The sequence below is a fragment of the Geospiza fortis genome, unplaced genomic scaffold (genome assembly GCF_000277835.1).
Source record: "Geospiza fortis unplaced genomic scaffold, GeoFor_1.0 scaffold206, whole genome shotgun sequence".
In the NCBI taxonomy this organism is placed as follows: Eukaryota; Metazoa; Chordata; class Aves; order Passeriformes; family Thraupidae; genus Geospiza; species Geospiza fortis.
This window is the reverse complement of record NW_005054311.1, coordinates 5093731-5116084: the sequence shown is the minus strand read 5'-3', so window position 1 is coordinate 5116084 and position 22354 is coordinate 5093731.

The window sequence follows — 22354 nt, the reverse complement described above, 5'->3', positions numbered from 1 at the left end:
TGCAGTAGTGGTTCAGTTTGTTCTTCAAATTTTCATGGACATTGAAAGATATTAGATAATGTATCCTATTATTAAATTAGGCTGCAGCAGAGTACACAGTCCATCTGCAGGCTCTGTGAAAGGGGGAGAGGTCAGACTGTGTGTTTGCTTACTGGCAGGGACTCTGGACAGCAAGTGAACCATGAAGGGTCAGTAGCATTTATTAGTAAAACTCATGTTTAACTCCCATCCATATTTGTTCTGTTATCACTGCAACCTCTGTACCAGTATGGCACAAGACATCCAAGCCATTTGTCTCAAGACATGGCCCATAATTTTTCATTTCCCGCCATTTCTTCCTTTTCCAGAGACACACTAGACACAAGACAGCAAGTGGAACCTGCTCTGAAGGCAGGCAGGAAGTGATTTTGTGGTGTGGTGGAGGAAGGAGGAAGAAGAGAAAGGTTTGTGGCTACCAGGATGATGTAAGCTGCAGAAATGGGAGAAAGAAAGGCCAATGTCCTATATTTAGGGCTTCTCGACTAAGTTCCTCCTCCCAGCCAAGTCCCATGTGTGTTATCATCAATTTATTTTCAAAAAATATCCAAGCCATCAATTAGTGACTATCTTCTCAGTCCAAAAAAGGTAGTTTGAAAGCTGATTATGAAGATCTGTTTACATTTTCTCAAAATTAAAATTAGGTTTTGAATGAAATTATAAGGCATTTATTTCAAAGCAAATTAATTCTCCATTGAGTTCATAGATAGCCTGGGAAACCTACTGCCATAAAGTGTCTTGAGGAGCAGAACTTAGCAATAGCCAAGATCAGACCACATATTTTTGTGGAGTTCAAATGTAGTCCTAGGTAATTGTTCAACAAACATAAAGAAAATTATTTTACTTTCTTGCTGTGTTATGTTGTTGGCTGTACTGTGTATTCATCCACCAATTTCTTTAGACACACAATCATTTGCTGAATTTCCTCTAAAGTGCATTTTGTTCTTAATATACACTTTGCATATTCTTAGAGAGCACTGTATGGATAACACTTTGGTTTCATATCCTCCAACTTCTCTTCACATTCTTGCCTGGATTTTGGGAGTCCTCAAGATTTAGTTGTGTCAACATAATTCATTAATGTTTTATCTCCTGCCTCTTTCAGGAGAAAGATTATAGATCTTCAATTAAAGATCATTATTGAAGATATTTAATAAGATTCAGTTTACACACATTTCTGTTCCATCCTTCTCAAACCCTTCTTCAGAAAGATATATTATTTTTTGTTATTTATGTGAGTTTGTGACTTAATTATTTATGTGAGTTTATGTGACTTAATTTTTCAAAAGTGCTTTTGCCTGGCCTAGTTCATATTATTTTTTCTTCATTGAAACACAATAGTGAGAACTGTACAAAGATTCCTTAATATCCAATGTGTTCTATTGCAATTTGAGCTCATTTTATAATGTTGTTTCCAGAAAGCAAAATTAATCACATTTTTACACTCATTTATTTCTTATGAAGGAAGCCCTAAATATAAAGTGGTGGGGACACAACGCTTTTAAACAAGCATTATTTTAGAAATAACTTAGTAAGGATAAATTTGAGGAAGGATAAACTATAAGTTGGGGTTTTTTTATGATTAATTTACATCTTCTATTTGTAGTATTGGAATCATAAATCAATAACTAGGTAAATATTACGAGCAGAAGTTGCTTTCTCAGAAATTACTGGAATTTGCTTCATGTTTTTGAAAACAAACAAACAAACAAATAACCTCCAAAATTAATCAGTTTCAATTAGTATAAAAAAACTCAGTATGGAATGAATTTCACCTATTTCTAGTCATCTAAAAGCAGTGCCTACATATAGTTTTAACCATTTCTCTAAACTCACTTCTCAGTCCTGAAGAGAAAGTTCTAAAGAGAAGGTAATTTATCCCATTCTGAGACAGTTGCCTAAAACTGGTAGAATGACTCAATTTCTGACATCTCTCTCTCAGCTGATTAGAATAGCAGCCTCATACAGACACTTTAGCAAGCTGAAGATGGTTGAGAATAATTTTTTTCATGTAGATATATTTTGTCTTATTAAACTATGATACAAAAAGCTACTTTAGAGAAAAATTATGTCACTCTCATTTTAAAGACTATTTCATACAGTTAGAGGACTACTGCGAACCCCAACAGGGTGTTTGTCTTTACTTGGATTCTAGAAACAGATGAGCTCTTTTCAGTGTTGAATAGAGAGGTGGGATCACATCCTTTGACCTATTGTTCCTTCCTAGTGCAGTCCCAGGTGCTTCTGGCCACTTTTGTTGCAAGGCCATCCTGGTGACTTATGTTTCACTGAGCGTCCACTATACCACCAGGGTCTCTTCTTCTGCAAAACTATTTACCAATCCCCAGCCTGTATGTGGCAGTGCTTGGGGTTTCTTCCTCCAGGGATGGGACTTGGCATTTCTCTTTGCCAAACTTCATGAGGTTCCTGCCAGACCCGTTCTCCAGCCTCTCAAAGTTCTTCTGAATGGTAGTACAACCACTTGATGCATCATTCATTACTTCCAATTTTTTTGTCATCTGCAAAGTGTCATTCTGTTCCATCACCTAAGTTGTTAAAGCAAATGCTAAATAGTACTGGTCACAGTATTGATCCCTTGGGTGCAACAACAGTGACTGGTCTTTTCAATCCACTCCATCATCCACTCATCTAGACCCTATTTCATCTGTCAACAAGGATGTTATGGGAAGCAATACTGAAAGCCTTCTAAAGCCAAGATAGCCACTGATCACCCTTCATGCACTGTGCAAATAAGTAACTTGTAGAAATCTATCAGGTTTGCTAGGCATGATTTCCCCATTGACAGCTGACTATTCCAAAACATCTTTTTGTCTTTAATATCTTTGGAAATTGTTCCAAGAAGGATTTGTTCCATCACATTCCCAGGCCTGTAGTTTCCTACTCATTCATGCTCCTTCTTTCTGTCTTTCTCCAAGTGCCATGACATTCCAAAGATAAGTGAACTGGACTTGCAATAGCATTGGTGAGCTCCTCAGCACGTGAGTACATTCCATCCGGTTCCATGAATTTGTGTATGTCGCCTAGTTTAAATATTCCCTAACTATACCTTCCTTTACTGAGGATTAAATCCACATTCCTCCAAATTTCTCCACTGATCTCAGGGACCTCACTTTCCTAAAGCCAGGGTGTGCCTCAGCGTTTAACACTACCCTTGCCATAAGGTTCTTTGCCCCATCTGGCATCAGGGCTTCGTTTCCCTCAGCCTTCTTTTTTTACTGATGGACCCGTAGAAGCCCTTCTTGTTTTCATTCACAGTCTGTCCAAATTTAATTTCACGCAAACTTTGGCTTTTTTAACCCTATCCCTACGTGCCTGGACTCCTCTCTATACTTTGAATGACCTGATCCTGCTTGCTTCTTCAAATGCTTCCTTTTCTGTCTGAGGTTTTTTTCAGGAGTTCCTTATTCATCCAAGTGGGCCTCCTATCACATTCTCTTGTTGTCCTGAACATGGGGAGGGACAAGGAAAACTTTAGAAGATGACCTGGTTTTGGCCAAGGGTAGGGTTAATTTTTTGCAGTAGCCATGAGGAGGTGGAGCCTGGAGATCCCTGGGTTTGGGCCTTGGGCCAGTCAGGATAGACACTGCAGTTGGGGAGAGTGGTCATTCCTGAAGTCTTTGGCAAAAAGTACATCTGGAGACTTGAGGACCTGGAGCAGGACCTGGAGTAGGACAGACTTGAGGTTCTGGAGTAGGAGGTAGAAGAGATCCAAGGCCATGTACCACCCAGATGAAAAAGAGACACTGGCAGCTTCTGAACTGGTTCAAGGGGCCTCAAAAGTGTTTGGCACTGAAGCACAGCTTTTTGTGGCACCCTGACTGCCAGTGCTGTGCTGGATGTTCAAAATGAAAGTCCTTTCCACATAAGGCCACTGATGTAAGTGGATCATGCTATCCCACAGCAAGCTTGAATACAAATCCCCAATTGCCCAGGGATCCTGGGAGTCATCACAAACTGTCCTGAAGGCAAAAAAAGTTTTGTGATAAAAAGTTTTAAATTTAGGTAGAATTTAAACATTCTACATCCTGTAACAAACAAACCAAACACCTGCCTGCCCCCAGAAAAAAATCTTTATGATCAAGATAGATTATTTTCTTGGCAGTTTATGGGAGGTGGAGTAGAAAGACAATAATCTTTCCAGATGTCATCATTAAGGAACAATTTGTTCAGGTCACTGGACACTTTTACTTTTAACACTTTTACTTTTAAAATCTTGGTTTGAGTTACTTAGGATATTTCTTCCTTTTATTTAATGGGATGAAAATTTTCTGTGCCATTACTCTGCAAGACACTGATTTTTTTTGCAGACAACATTTAATCTAGGAATATTTTCAGCTGAAATTTGCCAGACTTGATAGTCTAACCACAAAAATATACTTTTGTGATCTCAGTGAAAATATACTTTAGTTATTAAATGTGCTTCTGAACATCTCTTTGCAACTTTGTAGTGTCTGAGTTCCTCAGGTTATCTGTTCTAGTCATGTTGCATCATGAAAAGACTGAGGCTGTGAACAGCTTCCACTGTAATTATTCACCCTGACATCGAGGGACCAAAATCATAAAAGGAAAGTCCAGAAGGAAATTAATAATTGAATATTCAGAAAAGGGTAAATGGAGTTAAGTAAATAAGGCCCAGGGCTACATATTCAGTGCTGCTAAATCTCAGCCTTTTCTGGCTGCCTACCCTACTTTCTCACCCATTTTGCTGTAGTCCTGCTGTGAAATGTGTGGTGTTCCCTAAGGCTGAGAAGGGAACAGGAGTGTTGAACAACTGGAACTGCAAGAGGAGCAGACAGAGGCCAGTGGGATACTGGTTTGGAGTTAATTGCTAGATTGGGACTAATAATAGAAATTATTAGTGACATTTTGGAATTTGAGGACAATCTTGAAACTCAGCATAATCTCAGTGAAACCTCCTAATGAGGGAGTGCCAGAAATTACCCTGATCCATAAATATGTAAATCTCAGTAACAGTATAGCAAATGGACTAGTTAGTAAAATCTGAAAAATAAAAAATACTTGTTTACCACAGGGAAAAAAAACAAACAAAAACAACCAGTCTTGGGATGATTCTTGAGTTTTCATTTCTGTTGAGATTTTTTCCAAAAACTTCTGAGATTGAATCAGAACAAAAAATGCAGCAGTTTTATTTAGTCAGTATTCACTGAGCTCCCTCCAGGTATTACTGTTCAAGATTCTAGAGGAAATAAAGACATTAATGCAACTTTCAGTAGTGTTCATCTGTTGAACATGGCATTTAGACAGTAAATTATACTCTGAGTTTTATTTGTAACTGTCTTAATATTACACAGCAAAATAGAGAGAAAAAATTGTGCATAAATCTTCAAGAAAAATGTAGAAGGGAAATTTTGGCTTTCTGCCTGAATCCCAGGAGTCTGGTCTTTCTCCACAGAACACATAGACATGGCACCGGCCTGTGACTGTCGCCTGAGTCCCAGGAGCCTGGTCTTGGTCCACAGAACACATATAGACATTGCACAGGCCTGTAGCTGTCAAGTTTTATATGCTTTGGAGATGAATAAAACATTGCTGCTGCTAGGTTTGTACAGTAATGTCTCAACAGGATGTATGGGACAGTTTTTGCTTCAAATGTGTGGTTCAAGACATCATTGTGCTGACTTAGAAGTTGAAGGAGAGTTTGGATCCTACTTATGAAAATCTTCTATATAAAATGAAAGTATGAAACACAATATCCCACCCTTTCTTCACACAAGACAAAAGGACAAACAAGGGTTGATGACCTGGGCAGATGATCTGTATTTTCTCTGCAGCAGCAGCATGGTGTGATATACCATTATATTATTAAAATATATTTAATTTAAAATAATAAATAAACCTACTCAGAACCATTTATACATACAGTCCTATCCTCTAAAGGAATGGAGATGGATAATGAAATTGAATAATGGATTCAGATGTGCTGGTAAAGTTTTATCTAAGCAAACTCAACCAACAAAATGGTGAAGCACTTCAAAATCAGATCCCACCCACTGATCTCTTTGCAGGGTTCCCACCGTAACCAGCATTTTAACAAAGGAGTGTCACCATTCAAATAGTTCACTTACAGAAGTCATTTTAATGCTATGACTCTAAATAAGGTAAGTATAAGCATTTTTTCTACATACAGCATTAGGTTCCTGTGATGTTTTTCACTACAAAAGATGGGGAAAACCAGAGTTTTACCAAAACCACCCAACAAAACAAATCAAAATGCAAAATTGAAAGACTTATATCCTCTAAAATAGGGGTGTTTCTCCATTTCAGTATCTGTCTGTGCTCTGCCATAGTGGCTTCCCTCTTGGTCAGCTCTGTATGGCCAAACTCAGTTTGCATTTGGGAGTGAACTGGACAATTCTGGTGGAACAGCAGCTTCCATATGTGGCAATCCCTTCTGATAACCATAATTATGACAGCTTCTTGTACAATTCCATTTCTGACCTTATTCTCTGTGTAAAATGGAGTAGCCTTAAGTGTAAAGGGAAGTTAGCCAACATGGGAAGCCCATTTCCTGAGAAAAAATGTGCCAGAGAAACTATATGAAATTTAAATCATAATAACCATAGAAATCCCAGGTCAACAGAATTCAATGTTATTGCAAATTTGACCTAAATTACACTTTTTTGAATGGGAAATTCAAAGTCAGGCGGAATTTATTGTTTCTCTCCCCACCAACTTCTTTTCCCCCCATTTTAGATTTGGGCCTTACAAAATAAGAGGTGAAGACCGCCTTTCTCTATCTCACACTTTCTCTCTCTTCTTGCTTTTTTCTGTGGCTCACACCTTCTTCAGTTTTGGAAAACTGGCAGTGTAGTACAGCAGAAATAACCTCAACTTCACAACTCTTTATCTTTTCAGACATGGGCCAATGTTAAGAAAATATAGGATGAACAAGTGGGAGCAAGTGTGTGTGTGTGCGCATGTAAACTTTTTGAAACTCTTTATTTGGCTGCCTTGAACTGGAGCACAAAACATACAGGGACAAAGACAAGGCAGTGCATTTGTTTAGCTTACAAAAGAAAATGTTAATGTGGTGAGATCTAGTTGAGGTCTCCCACTTTCTTAAACAGGAAGTGCAAAATTTATGGGGGTGATAGAGAGAGACACTTCTGTCAAATGACAAAAGACAACACTTGGAGTGTTCAACATACAAAATCCCAATTACGTGGAAGTAGAAAAGAGCTCACAGTGATAGTAGTTTACTACCAGAAGAAGCTGCTGAGCTTCACATCCTTGTCATCCAGGGCTCATGTCCTGAGTAAACCTACCAAAATTTGAAACTTGCCCTTCTTGAAAAGGAGGCTGGAAGAGAAGTTACTTCAACATGTAATTTTTTGAAATTCTATATATTCTGTGACTGCATGCTAAACCAAAGAAACACCAAAAATCTCTGAAGAAATGCTACAGCTTTCACAAAAGTGATTCTTCAAAAAACCTCCTGTAATATCAAATCTCTGTTATTCCTGTCTTCCACCCCCTTGCCTCCTGACATACCCTGAGAAAAAGAAATGTTTTCACAGAAAATACAAAAGAAAAAAAGCTTTGGCTTGCCAGATATCATAGGTAAAAAAAAAATACTTTCCAAAAACTGAATTCCTCAAAATCCTAATTTATGAGAATATGTCAGATTTTGCACTGATATTTTTTCCAAGTATGTTTTTACCCTTTCCACAGTAAGACTGCACTTTGAATGCCATAATGTATACAGCTGACTTCAGGTAGGTTGTAATTTTAGTTTTCAACTATACTTTAAATATGTATTTGAATCTGGTGTCTACTGAAGTGCATTATTATTGATTCACCTGTTGGTACCCAATTCATGAACACCAGTACAGCTGAGAAATCTGTGAAGAGGAATTTGTTTGTTTTATAACAGCTCATATCTTTTATTACTTGCTTATGCAGAACTCCAGTTAGTTTTAACAGATGATTTAAATCTATAGGAGTGACAGGATTGGGAGGCAGATTGCTTTCTTAATAACAGCTATTTAACATCACTTTGATGTTTAAACGTGTAATGTCATCTGCTTAAGGAACATCAGATATCACTGAATGTACCTACAATGTGTTTTTGGAATGTGGTGATACCTACTAAATTCAGACTGTACATAACTGACCTTCTCTTAGTGCACCATTTGGACAGTTTTTCAGATTAAGCTCCCTATAAAAAGACCTATTTTAACCATAATCACCTCAGAAGTATAAACCCAAACAATACGGTTCCAGAGCCAACACACTAATGCTCTGGGGTATCATGTAGTGGATTTGCAAGTGCACACAAGCACAAGAACACAATTATGTAATTTGTAAATCTGATCTGTGTGTGTATATGAACAAAATTAGTACTGTACCCAAAAGTCAAAGTCAAGGGATGTGCCAAGATTAGAAGTCTTCCTTTTTGCAAGATTTTCCTATTTTCCTGTACTGTGGCAGATCCAAATGACTTTGTTTTTGCTTTTTGATTTTGCTTTTGGACCTGTGAAATCCTTGCTGTGATATAGGGACCGTCAAGAAACAAAAAAGAAAACAGAATTTTATTTGCCACAGCAAAGGTAGGAAAATACTGAAATCTGGAAATTATAGAATTATGGGTTGCAGAAATAAGCAGCAAATGTGAATATAAGTCTTTCTAGTTTGAATGTTAATATGAAGTAAAACCACTGTCATGAAAGTTACAGATTTTAAAACTTCAATTGATAGGAATAAATTAAAAATAAATAAACATTTCAGTTGATATGAAATACAACTTTGCATCTTCTTAATAAAAGACACACTCAAGTGAACAAAACCACAATTATCCTTTATCAGGATGGGTTAGCATTAAGGAAAGTGTTATCAGTTAATCTAAAAGCACGCTGGCTTCACAAATATTTCCAAGTGAATGTCAACTTCAGCAGTTCTTTACTGATGTTATTTAATAGGTCAGGAAACTACATGATATAAAAACTCATACAATAAATATTTCCCTGATTTTTCACAGAGGCAAGTCACAATTTAATCAGAATTCTATTTAATTCTCATTCACAGTAGCCTCTATATATATAGTATAAAAGGAAGGAGATAATAATAAAGAAAATGGGGTACAAAATTATGGCAAAATTAATTTTTCAGTTGAAAAGTTCTTAAATATAGTCACATTCAAAATGCTCAATATATATATATTTACAAATTGAATATACGCCAGTTTTACAACTTTTTAATGTAGCAATATGACGATTTAAATTTATTTAACTTTTCAAATAAATCATATCAGTGAGGAAACAATAAAATCTTAGTTTCTTTGGGGCTTTCTTAGAGGAGGATGTTACAAAATATCTTGTTTTACAAATAGTACAGATAAATTATAATGAATCACAATAAAGCTACTCATGCCTTTGATTTTCTATTTCCTTATAAACTTATTTAATATTGATGTAATAAAATACCTACATTACCCAGCAAGGAATGCCTAACATTAAACAAAATATTCACTCAAATTGATTTTTGTTACATCAAATAATAATGTAGAACAGCACAAACCTTGTTCCCTAGCCATCTGCAGTGAGAGAAGTCCCTGATAACAGCAGAACCAATGTTGATTTCACTGTGCAAAATGAAATTTAGGTACCAGCAAGTAGGGATGGTCAGGAAATCTTCAATAAAAGTTTATTGTGATAAAAAGCTGATTCATCCAAACTAAAATTTTTCTCTGGATCATTTCTGAAAACACTTTCATCAAGATGTGTTTCTTCAGGTCCAGGATAAGACACCTTGCCAGAAACTAAGCTCACATTTCCATGATGACCCATTATCCAGCACCTCCAGTGTAAGAGAGGTAGCTCCCACCAGGCAAACCTAGGATTTGGAAACATAGCTCCAAGCACCTCTGTGGACAGCCCAGACCTCTGTCTGCCAGTTGCATTTACATTTTTGTCCAGGCATTCCTGAAGTGTGCCAAACATGCCTGGCACCCCTAACCCATGGAAGAAAAATGAGCTGGATGCAGCCAGAACGTGCTGGGCATTCTGCACATGCATAGATGTATTCACTGGGAGATTGGCAGCTTCTCCAGGACTTTTGTGTGTCCTGACTGCTCGGGCTCATACACAGGTGGCATGAGGAAAATCCAAGTCTGTGATAGATCCAACCAATAGCTGTTTTAACTACATAAGTTTTTAGGACTATCACAGTGTGGAATGTGGACAACTAGCATTGTCAATAAGTTCCTTCCAAGAAATGGCCTTCCAGCTTCTAACCAGCTTGACCAGGTAGTGACATTTGTCACTTGTGTCTGTTGAAAGGCACTGTAAGGTTTGGTGTTTGGAAGGTGGAAGTACACTCCTTCCGAAATTTGGTGCAGACTTTGTTCCATTTCCTTGTAAATGATGGTTGTCATATAAGTAGGCATCTCCCAGCTTTGAGTTTGCTGCTATTGTAGGACATGCAGAAGTGTTTTTACCCTCCTAATCCTAGCAATTATCTCCATAATCTAGTAATAAAGCCAGCTTCTGAGAATGGAGGAGTCCAAATGAACTGGCTAATAGTTAAAAATTTTAAAATATTAAAAAGAAAAAAGGTTAAGTATCACCTTTACCTTTTTGATTTTTTTTTTTGACTGTGAATAATGTGGGTCTCTAGCAGGAAAAATATGCAACTATTACTGATGTCTCACTACAAGCAGTTAGACTGCATCTGCAAGCAGATTGCCCTATATAATTTTCAGATGGGCCATTTAAAGATTAATGTTATGAATTTTCCGTGACTTCAGAGCACTGAGAATCTAGGTGTCGTGTATACATTGCTTGCAGGTTTATTTCTGGTGTAAGTATGTAAACAAGAATGTGACTAGTGTTAAGAACAAGAAAAACCTATGTGAGAATTGTTCAATTTGCACTATTCTTCTGCAGTGCTTCTTAGGAGGCCTGAGTCCCTTCTGCTTCTGAGAATTTTAACAATTTGAGTACTAAATGAACAAGTAGAATTTAGTGTAGTTATACCATGAGAAAAAAATAACCTTAGCTCATGGGGGAGCAGTGGAATATTGTGCAGAGACCATTCCCCTGACATCAACTGTGTTTGGCAGATGGTGCTGTCAGTTCAGGTCTGTGTTTATTCTATCATGCATGTGGTAGCATATTTTAAAATGTACAATCTCATGTATTATCTATGGGCTAAAAGCATGCAACACAAGCGGGACCATATCACAGGAGTTAAACTTCTGTAAACAACTAGCAGCGGTTGTGTAAATGCTATTTTCTTGACATAAATAACAGAAACATATGGCCAGAGACAGGAAGTGGGTGATACCTGGATAGATTGATATCCTGCTAGACAAGTGGCTGTATTTATGACATGATTCTGCTTGACAGTGAAAGAGGAGGGGAGGAGAGCTAATGACTTTTTCATGAACTCTCTGACAACATACATTTGACCACTGAATAGCTTTGCTCAACAATCTGATTCTCAGCATTGTTGTTAAACACATTCAATGAAGATGAAGAAATATTGGGGTCAGAAGTGGAAGGTAAAACTCTTGTTTCCCATTTTCTTAGGGTAACTTGTATTGAAACAACATTGTTATTCCAATAGTTTAGTACCCACATGATTTCCAAACACTATTCCTTTACTGGAGAGTACATGTCATACTCAAGTAGTGTCCTACTATAAGCATTCTTTTCCTGTTATGGCCTGAACTTTAAAGTGAAAGGTTTAATACCACAACACCTATTTTATAATCTTGTTTCCTTGTTCTTTCCTGATAAAAATAATGCCTACAATAAGTTTAAAGCCTTCAGCACACAAATCACCTTCTTGCATTTGAATGTTACTCATTGAACATTACTGAATCATAGTAAAACACAACTTCACTACATGTAACTCCTCTGCAGCATTTCAGAGCAGTGATGTATGATGTTTCTTGTATCTGAGCTATCCTGTTTTCCAAATTTATCCAGTTTACAAAAATACACAACAGTTTCTGACAACTGGATGAGATTTCTTCCATCCCATTATAAATGTGGGCCAAGGTAGGTTTTCTGGCACATCCATGTAACTGCTCTTCTCTCTAATTCTGCCCTTAGCAATAAAGATTCAAGCTGTCTTCCTTTCAGCATGGCTCCGTGTCTACAGTCTATCATAACTTCCTGAAATGTTTGCTTACTTTAAAATGATGCTCAGGATGCGCTACAATCTCCTCTACATCACTATTTCAGTTTTAACAGGTCTTCAAGGCCAAGTTAGGGTTAGATCAAATTTGCATTTTGTGACTGAAACAGGTGGATTATTCTCCAGTCAATGTTAGATCAATGACTCCTGTAGAAAGGTGTTTGAACATTACCTTTTCAGTCTTCCTTACATATTGCTAAAATAGGAAAATGTCGCAGAAGAACATGCAGAAGCGGAAAAGTGCACTTGTGGGGAGAAAGTCAGCAGGATTTGTTACTAAACAAGAAGATTCAGAAGGAAACTATCTTCAGGAATAAATGTACTTTTGCAAAGCAATTCAAACAAAAGACTGCTTCCAGAATTGACCCTGAACTTGCAGAGCATGAAAAGGAAGCTGTTGAAATCCCACTGTCCTGAAGCAAAATCCTAGAAATTTCAAGGTAAACTACTTTTAAATGAAGCAAAGTAGCACCCAGCATGCCTGAAGTTCAAACCGCCCTTTTTCATCCGATTCAGAATGTTACGACCATCTGGAATACTCAGTCATCTTTTCCTGTGTTTCTGTGCAAGGGTCTGACGAGCTCTGTCTCGCAAGGGACCTCAGAGGGAAGCATTCCCTTTATTTACAGTACCCCAGTTGTTAAAATACAGACCCACTATGTGGGAGGCCAGAGCTACAGGCATGCCTCTCTGCAGTGCCTCATCAACACCAAATCGTGTATTCCAGGAAGTCTGCCTGTTTGTCATATCCTCCCACTGCCTCTCTTCCACTGTGCTCAACATCATTAAACATCCACTGGCGCAGCAACTCAAAACCCAATGGTTAGGAGCCCAACAAGCAGTGACTCATGTTTTTAGCCATGCTACAATACATATTTAATTACTTATATAAAATGTAATTATCAAAAAACCACTTTTTGCCAGTTCTCCTGATTACTTGTTAGATCCTGACATTTAATTGAAATAGAGGAAAATAAGACTGAAGATTAAGAGCTGCAGTAATCATCCTAGGCTGTATGCAGCATTTCCAAAAGGCCAATGGTCAGGTCTTTGACACAGTAAGAACTTTTTTACTGTACACTCTTAATGTGGCTTTTCCTAAGCAGAAGGAAAAGTAACTGCACAGAATTTCTAGACAGCAAGTGAATATGTACCACAAAGACAAGAGGGATTCCTAGGTGTGGCTTTCACACCTTTGACTCCCCATTAGGTCAACCCTTAAACTCTAGACCCCAAGAACTAAAAATTAGATATATCCCTCAATTATAATTTCCAACACTAAGATATTTGTTAAATATCTTCTAGCTTCTAGTATCAATCTACAATTAATAAAATGACATTTAGAACTATAATTAGCAGATAATCACCTAGTCACCACCTGCTGATAGATAACTGGTCACGATTTCAACATCTAAGCTAGGGCCGATTCCTGAAAAATGTTGTGTGAATAAAGAATATTTACATGCACGCTAATAATCATATTCTTGGCATCTCAAACAGTCTGCATGTAAATGCAGAACAAAAAAAAAATCCACTTTTCCCACAGAGTTCCTTATTATCTGCTTCAATGAGAACATTTAACCATTTCTAAGGCATTGGGGAAAACCAGCAGTGGCACAGAGACTTTCCTTGAATGTGTGCTCTTGTAGCATGGTTGTAAACAGAAGGAATCACTCATGTAGCTTAGTGTCCACAAACTGAGCAAAGCACCTGCACAGGGAAGTGCTGGCAAACTCAACTTGTCATCCCCTGCTACGTTCATAGAGGCCCCTTGAGTGCTTTCTAGAAAACAAAAAAAAAGGGAAACATATGCTCATGCAGAGCTTGAAACTGGAGGGAATGAGCAGCAGTCTATTAAATGCATAAAGGTTGATTTGCTGATTTCTTTCTGTTGCTAATTTCTCTGCATCTTGGATCCTTTCACTGTATGTTTGACTGCTTGGATTGATCTAGTGAATAGCAAAGGGAATATTCATTATATGTGAAAAAACTATGTTGCTCGCGAGGATTCCTTCAAAAATGAAATTCTTTTTGAGGATTGTCAGCATAAGAAATGTCTTCATAGTTCTACAGATAGGTGGCTTTTTTTTTTTCCTAGCTTGATTTTACAGAGAAATATAAGAAAATGTTCACCAAAATATTTCTGGGGAACTGATCACATTCAGCCATTGTATGTGAATCTGAAAAAGTATTCAGACTCTGACCATATCACATTGCCAACAGTGATTCTTAGTTTGTGTTACTCTTAATCCGTAGAAAATTGACCCTAAAATGCTGGGGGGGACAAGCATCACACTGAATTGTCTCTCATCACACCTCAGTTTTTATTCATCGCTCGTAAGTTCTTTTCTCAACCATAACAACCTTGAGTTATTATAACTAGTTTAGAGAGGCAGCTTGATGTAGGTTTGTTCATCTCAAAAGCAGAAGAGACTCTTCTTCTGTGTGGGGAAATACTGGGACTTTACCAACTACGTCAGGCATCGTGTCTGTGGACCCTTTCCAGCTCTTTCATGTTAGTAGAGCTGACAGGAAAAAAAGAAAGCTGCAGTGAATAAGTGAATAAACCAAATAATCAAGTGGTGGAAAACCTTCTGGCCACAGCATAATCTTCCCTGAGATGTGCAAAGTTTGGTGAAATTCAGACACACTTGAAATCTACCTGTGCAAACTGGAGATTCATTTCCACAAAGTTTTCAAGTTAAATGATACTTACTGTATCTTTACACTGCACAAGTGAATATACATAAGTAGATATCTTGACATGTTAATATTCTACATAAAAACAAACTACAGGCAAGAAAGAAAAAGACACAAAAATTCAGAGCAACATTTTTAAAATTTCTGTGTAGAGTTTTTGAAAATACCTGTTATTATTCTTTTGACATTAATTTTCATGAGACTTTTCCTTCATTCTTATATTGTTTTCAAGACAGTATCAGGCTGCTTTACTTTACCTGAATAAAGAACTTAAATGCATCATGAACACAGTCTCTTTCATGACATTTAAAAATCCTCTGGAGTCAGAAACAGAATACTTTAGAGCCATTAGCAGAAAACTGCTTAACTACAAATGGCCTGGTTGGTATATAATATGCTTAATGTTAAAGCTGTTCCCAAGGTAAACATTCTGTAGTGGCTTTACAAATAGTGCATAGTAAAAAAATAATGGGATCTGTAATTGTTCAGTCATCTGCACAATATAAAAGTTAAGTATCTTAACCATACACGGAGTGCGTTCAGGCCCTGTAATGGTAAATCTGGTGTGTTTTGCACTTTGTATCTGCTGTTATAAAACAAGGAGAAAACAAGCAGTCTGCAGAGAATCTGATGCAGTGCTTTCCCATATGTCAGTCTCTGGGACAAGGCCATATTAATGTATGAGTGGTCAGCTCCTTTCATATACTACTAATGTACTGGAAAGTCTTCCGCGCTCGGTGCTTTCCTTCACGTCTCAGGACATCTCGTGGTAGAGCACTTCCCCGTGCAGAACAATATGGCCTTCTCTTGGAAAAGCCCTCTGGGCTGATCACTGTCAGGTTATGTTATGTTTTAACAGTAAGCACTTCAATGCTAGTTTTGTGCAGAGTTGTAGCAGGAACAAGAGGTCTAAACAAACAGAAGGGCCACTAGAGTCCTTCCATTTATCATTCCAACCTGACAGAAATCCCTATCTATTCCCTAGCTTTGCTGAATCTTATGTGTTATTTTTAAAACGTCTGATTTTAAAAAGTAGCTACCCTTACACTTGGCCCTTCTGCATAATCATTTTCTTCCTTACTGTTTAGATAAGTCAGTCTGAGAAATTTGAAGGAAAATGTAAAATCAGAGGTATCTGTCTGAAAGGTTTTAACATAGCCTAAGTAAATATTGTTAAAAATAATGGTGTTAATACTTGCATGGCACCTTTTAGCTATGAAGGTGTGACTTAATTAGTGCTCACATCGCCACACCCCTGTGAATTGGTCAAGAATTATTATAGCAAAGATTCACAGGAGGAAACAGATATGAAGAGAATATAAGTGTTGCCTAGGTAACACAGGGAATGGCAAAGGTGGGATTTAAGCCCAGGTTTTTTCACAGTGTTCATTAAAAACGCTCCATCTTTAATAACTGAGAGTATATCAACAGTCCATCTTAAGTGAGAGATTGCTTACCATAAGGGTTGGGATAAACTTTCTTAAACACATAGTTAAAAAATGTTCCTTTAGCGCAAATTCTTAGTGTAAGTCTGTTCAGGTAACTAAGAACATACTCAAAAACTAGCCACAGTATTTTCTCACTATCTGTTTGCCAGTAACAATGGAAATACAGTTTGGAAAGGTATTTTTTTACAGTTTCAGATTGGGTTCACTGCCTTTCTTCATGCAGCTCAAGTCAAGTATTATTTCAGTATTCATCATTCAATATTCAGTATTTCTGTGTTTTGAATGAGCCTTCCCCATGTGATCATAAAGGGACTTGTCTCCCAGGACTGAGATGGGAAAGACATATCCCCAAGAAGTACTGGCAATATGGTAAAAGAAATGCAAAATATTTTACATGGAAAAAGAACATTAAGACAGAACTCTGTTGGAGTGATTTATTTAGAAGAGCTGCTTGGACCAGACACAGAAGGTCTTTCTGTCTGATGGTAATGGGATATGTTTTGCTCACTTTTAGAAAGGGTTTGGTTTGGGTGGGTGATAATTCTAGTAAAGGGTGAGAAAAAATTTATGGGTCTGAAAGGAAGATTAGTAACATGGGAAATTTTGTATGAAAATATGCTGCATTTTTTGGGACTAATGCTGTTTTGATGGAAAAGTGATTAATTTTCTGAGAGTTGCAAGGCACGTCTTTAGTTCAGAGAAGGATGATGATGGAGAATGTTAAATACTTCAGTGAATTCGTGAGAAATATGTGGGATTTGAGCAAGTGTTCAATCTGTGAAATTAATGGGGAATTGGTGGCACAGGGGAAGGATTAAATGCACACAGTCATGGGATTGGGACCTAAAAGATTCTAAAAGATTGGATTGGGAGGCATCACTTGGGTCACTGAGTCATTCATTCACAATCTCAGCTAACTATGTGATAGATGTTTGTTTTAGATTTATCCACATAATGTCTATTCTGCTTTCTTCCACCTATCACATTTCCCAGGACCAAAGGAAAATTAAGATCTTCAGTAAAAGTTGCAACAACAGAATGTCACAGAAAGGACACAGAAGGGGCTACAGTCACCTCCAATAGCTATGTCCCTGCAATATCAGGGAAGCAATTAAATAAAACTCTCAAGTGAGCCTAGAAAGCAAGCACTATGCTCCGTAGTACAAAAGTGCATTAAATTTCAAATAAAGGAAATATTTCCTTGTAGAGCCAAACTAAGTGGCCATTTTACCCTGGGTAAATGAGAGAGACTAAATAGTATGGCACTGAGCATTAATTGCAGTAGAAAAGAGTAGAAGTATCTGAATATCCTTCCTATAACTTTTCTCTAGTTATGGTCAATTTCCAACACTTCACAAAAAAGAAAACTTTCCATCCTGTAAGAAACTTATTTACCTAGATATGAAAATATTCCTTCCTTGCTTCCAGGAAGGTGCATGAGAAGTGCAGGGCACAAGATTAATTCAGTCTATATGCAGCATAAACAGGCAGCACTCATTTCAACTCTCTGGACACACTGGATACCTATTCATTCCTATCACAAGCCTAATCTCTTTTTTCCCCCCAGAATTCTTTTGCAAGTGTTTAAATCTTTCCTTCTTATCACCATCTTTTATTGAGTTCCTGCTGCACTGTCCTATTTGGAAGCTAAAAACTAACTTCTTGGATGGTTAGATATAAACTAGTTAGCAAACTAAATGCATTTACAACAAATTTATTATAACTTCTCTTATGTTCATTTAATTTTTTTATGTAAAAAACTCTTCTTCCTCTTGAATATTTAGCCCTGTGTTTCTGAGTTATTAAATTTCCTCCAAACCGTCTTATATTGTCCCTAAAGATGTTAGGTATTTTTAATCTATCTTCACACAATAACTACTGTGCATTCTTAATAAACCTTTCCTGCATTTATTTCCATATTTCCTGAATATAGATAGGTAGACCTGCATATCTTGTTCCTAAAGAAGTCTTTTGATGGTCTTCCCTCATGGTACTAGTAAACATGGTCTCTGATAAAATAACCTGGTCTGATGTATTCTGAAACTTGCCATTCTTTTTCACAACCCCATCATGTTAGTTGTATCCTTACATACCCACAAGTTTTCCTCTATTTCATTAGTTTCCAGCTGATAAGGCCACAATTCCCAGACTCATTGTCTGGAGTCAAGCACATCCCAATGTGTTCCGTGACAATAATTTCCATTCTGCTTCTGTCAGTCTGAACAGTTAAACTACCAAATTCCTTTGAGATGCTTTTACACATCCTAAGCAATGGCAATAACTTATATTGTTCCAAAATATCACAATTGCCCCTAAAAATCAAAATAGTTTTCTGTGAGTAGGAAAGATACACGCTTATTTCAGCCTGCAATTGCTATTTTGTACCCTATTTTTAGAGCACTGAGTGCACAGCCCTCAGGCATGAGTGTGCAACCTTGACAAAATGCTGTTCCAGCCATGAGTCAAAGTTTGAGTGACAGTAGTGTGTAAATCCAAACAGATGAGGTGAATAAAAAACAATAGTGAGAAATTTTTGATTGACATAAGCACTTCAGTGACTACTTCTACTCTTCCAAAGGATTTTGAGCACAGATTCTGTGGTTGGGATTTGGAAGCCAGCAGGGGATCATTTGTAAGTTTTAGTCTTTTTGATCCTTGACCCAGTGGGCAAGGAAAGACATGTCAGGAAAAACACTGTGTTTTGGGGAGCAGCAAAGTACAAGATGCTTAGTACCAGTTAGTCTGATCTAAATATTGTTTTAGGATTTCAGCTGACCAAGATGTTGTCCTATTCATGCTGTTTAATGTGCAATAGGATTAAAGGCATGCATAATCTGAGCATGTATGAAACCCTTGAGACCCGCTTGAATGGCATACTGAGGCTTTTGGCTCGGATCCTGCCCAAGAGGTATTAATTTGGGTATGAATCAAATGAGGCTGGGAACTGGTGCAGTTGTGCAAGTTACTGCTGATGTCAAATTTAAAGTCTCTCAGCTCTAATGAAGAATGTTGTCCAGCTTGTGAGAATGCATTAAGATGGACAGAGTAGTGCTATTTAATGTCTAACAGATCTGAAGCTCTGACAGTGGAGATGATTACATGTTGCCAAACATTCCACCCTTCCTTCAGTGCTCCTGTCCCACAGACCTCAGGCTCCTTGGTCTCCTAAGGAAGCTTTTTAGTAATGTAGCAAATGAAACACAGAGGATTTGAGAGGCGCAGTAAATAATTATGAGACAGATTGAAATGTCCTTTGCTCAAAGTGGTTGTTAGAACTTCTAACGAGAAATTACTTATGAGCTTAAGTGATGGGTTTCCAGCATATTGGCTTACACAGAGGACTAGATTAAATTGGAGCTCTTGGGCTGAAGTTCCTCTCTCCTGTGACATTTAACACTCAAGGTCCATGGGAATGAACCTGTGGCTTGAATGATGGAAGCTGACTGCACCAGTGACTGTAAACCCAGTAGACAAGAGAGATGACTGCCAGCTGGTACAAAGCACTTGGCAAATGAAAACAAGATGTCACCAATGGGAACAGTGTGGAAGTCAAGGAAACTAGTAAAACTTCCCATATTTCCTTTATGTCCAATGTTTAATTCAGAGTTTTCAGAAAGAAGATAACTGAAGTGCTTTGCCTAGGTTAGAGGAGTTCTACTCTTAATTGGTTTTATCCTCTTCTTTCTCTGAGACAGTAGTACTCACATTCACACAGTGTGAGCCTTCCCAAATTGTTCAACCACCTTTTTTATAGAATAATTTAAACTCCCAAAATTGTTTAAAATTTTATTTAAATTACAAACATTTCCAACTGTGAAATATATAATATGCCTGGGGAGATCAGAATCACCCTAAGGAACAGAGTAATGATCATCCAAACTGATGTGATGAATATACATTTTGCATTCTTTACTTTACTCTCAGTTTTGTATGGAAATCAGCATTTCAGTCATATCAGACAAATTTCTGTAATCAATGCATATATTACATTTGAGGTAAGATTATTATTTAAAGGAAGTAGCAGACAACATTCCAATGTACAGCAAAAACTAATGTTTCCAACTACACTTTATGCATTTTTTGTTTACTCAAATCCAAACTGAGAAAATAGAGCTTTAAAAATTGTTTCATGGGGAAATTTTAATTAAATACAAATAGTTGACATGTATCTAAAACCTGATTCAGGTAATTTTCAATATCTATGAAGGAGAGATTTTAAAATTTAATAATACTAATAAAACAGCACTATGTGCCCCTATTTGATATCTTCATATTGATATATACATTTCATTCTATAGAGTTATATTCAAGCAGGTTGATGATTGCAAGTTCTCTTTGAAATACAAAATTCCTTTCAACTCAACTGACTGAATACCAAGTCAGACTTAATAGGACATAACAAGACACCAAGCCAAATCTTAACTAGAATACAAACTTGATTTGTTCACCAGTTTTACTGACATTTTATTTTAGGAAAGTTTTACTGTAAATTTTAACTTCCTGTAAATCTAGGAAGTAGAGAAAAGTTTTTATCTTCCAGCAATTATTTTTATGTAATTTAAAACGAGGAAATTTTGTTATGAGGAAATTTTGTTATGTGTGGTGAAGACATAAAGGTAATTTTTTGGGCAGGCATTTTCTATACCTAAGAAGAGATTAGGTGAGACAATAATTTGACCATATTAAGTAATTTGGTTTAACTGCTAAAATACTGGATGCTGTCCCTAGTAAAGAGTAGGTTCGTATGTTGAAAATAAGTTAGGCATCAAAATAGAAAAAAAAAAGTAAAATAACATGCATTAGACAAATTAATGAAAGGGAAGAAAACTGACATAAATGAGCATATTTGCTCTAGATAATGAATAGCATAATGAAGAAAGACGTCAAGGTAGGTAAAATGTTTTCATTGTATTAATCCTAATACTGGAAGATATAAGTTGTGTTCTACTCCACTTTTTTTGTGCTAAGACTTGTACTTCTGTAATTTCACTCCATTAGCATTGACTTAAATGAGCATTATTTCTCTGAAAGGCATGGACCTCAGATCTAATTCCAATTACCTTAGTGCATGATAAAGGACCTATGTTTGCAGGAAGCAAACATAGGATACTCTACACTCAGCAGAATCTAGCTGATTCCTAAGCCTGTAGCCTTTAAGAAGGTGGTAATACAATATTAAGGGACAAGAAGGACTAGCCATTTTGGCAATGAAAAAAATCCCACCTAACAGCAGACCTAACAACAAAAATTGTCCCATTGAACACCAAGAAATCTATTTACATTAATGCATGTGGAAGAAAGGTCTGAGGAAATCTAGAGAGGCTCCACAAAAAGAGGACTTGTAAGCAAACACAGGCAAAACACTGAAATAACTGTTAAATGATACTATTATGTGACTGGACTTGAATATTCTTGTTAAATTAGCTCTTCTTTAGGTGAAGGAAGATTTCTTCATTTCTCTCAAAACACAAAGAGTTTGTAAGATGAAAGAGCTCTGACAGTTTATACCTCACAGGTGAAAATTCATTCCAGTTACATGAAAAGAAGGTGATTTCCTCCAAGGAAAATTAGGCTCAGCACACTAGTTCTGAATGTAATAAATATATTAAGAACAGTCCTATCATCTTGACAATGGCATTTTGAAAAGAGGTATCCTTGTTCAACTCAGAGGAAGGCCATAAGTTCAACAATGCTCAAGAGGGGCTTCCAAAACACAGATATCTTAAGGACAGTGCCATTCTGCCTTCTTCCCTCAGATAACCTCTAGGGAAGAACAGCTTGAGATATCAGACTTGAGCATCACATTATGTTTCTTATCAGCTGCTTCAGCTGGCTCCTCACTTCATCTGTGGGTGTTCAGGATTACTTGCTGATCAGCCCATGCCCTTTGGATAGATATTAGGAACATTGGGTTTTAATTGTTGTCTGAGGGCCAGACACTGAAAAGTTAGGTGCTGCTTTGATTAATCTGTAGGTGTTTAACATCA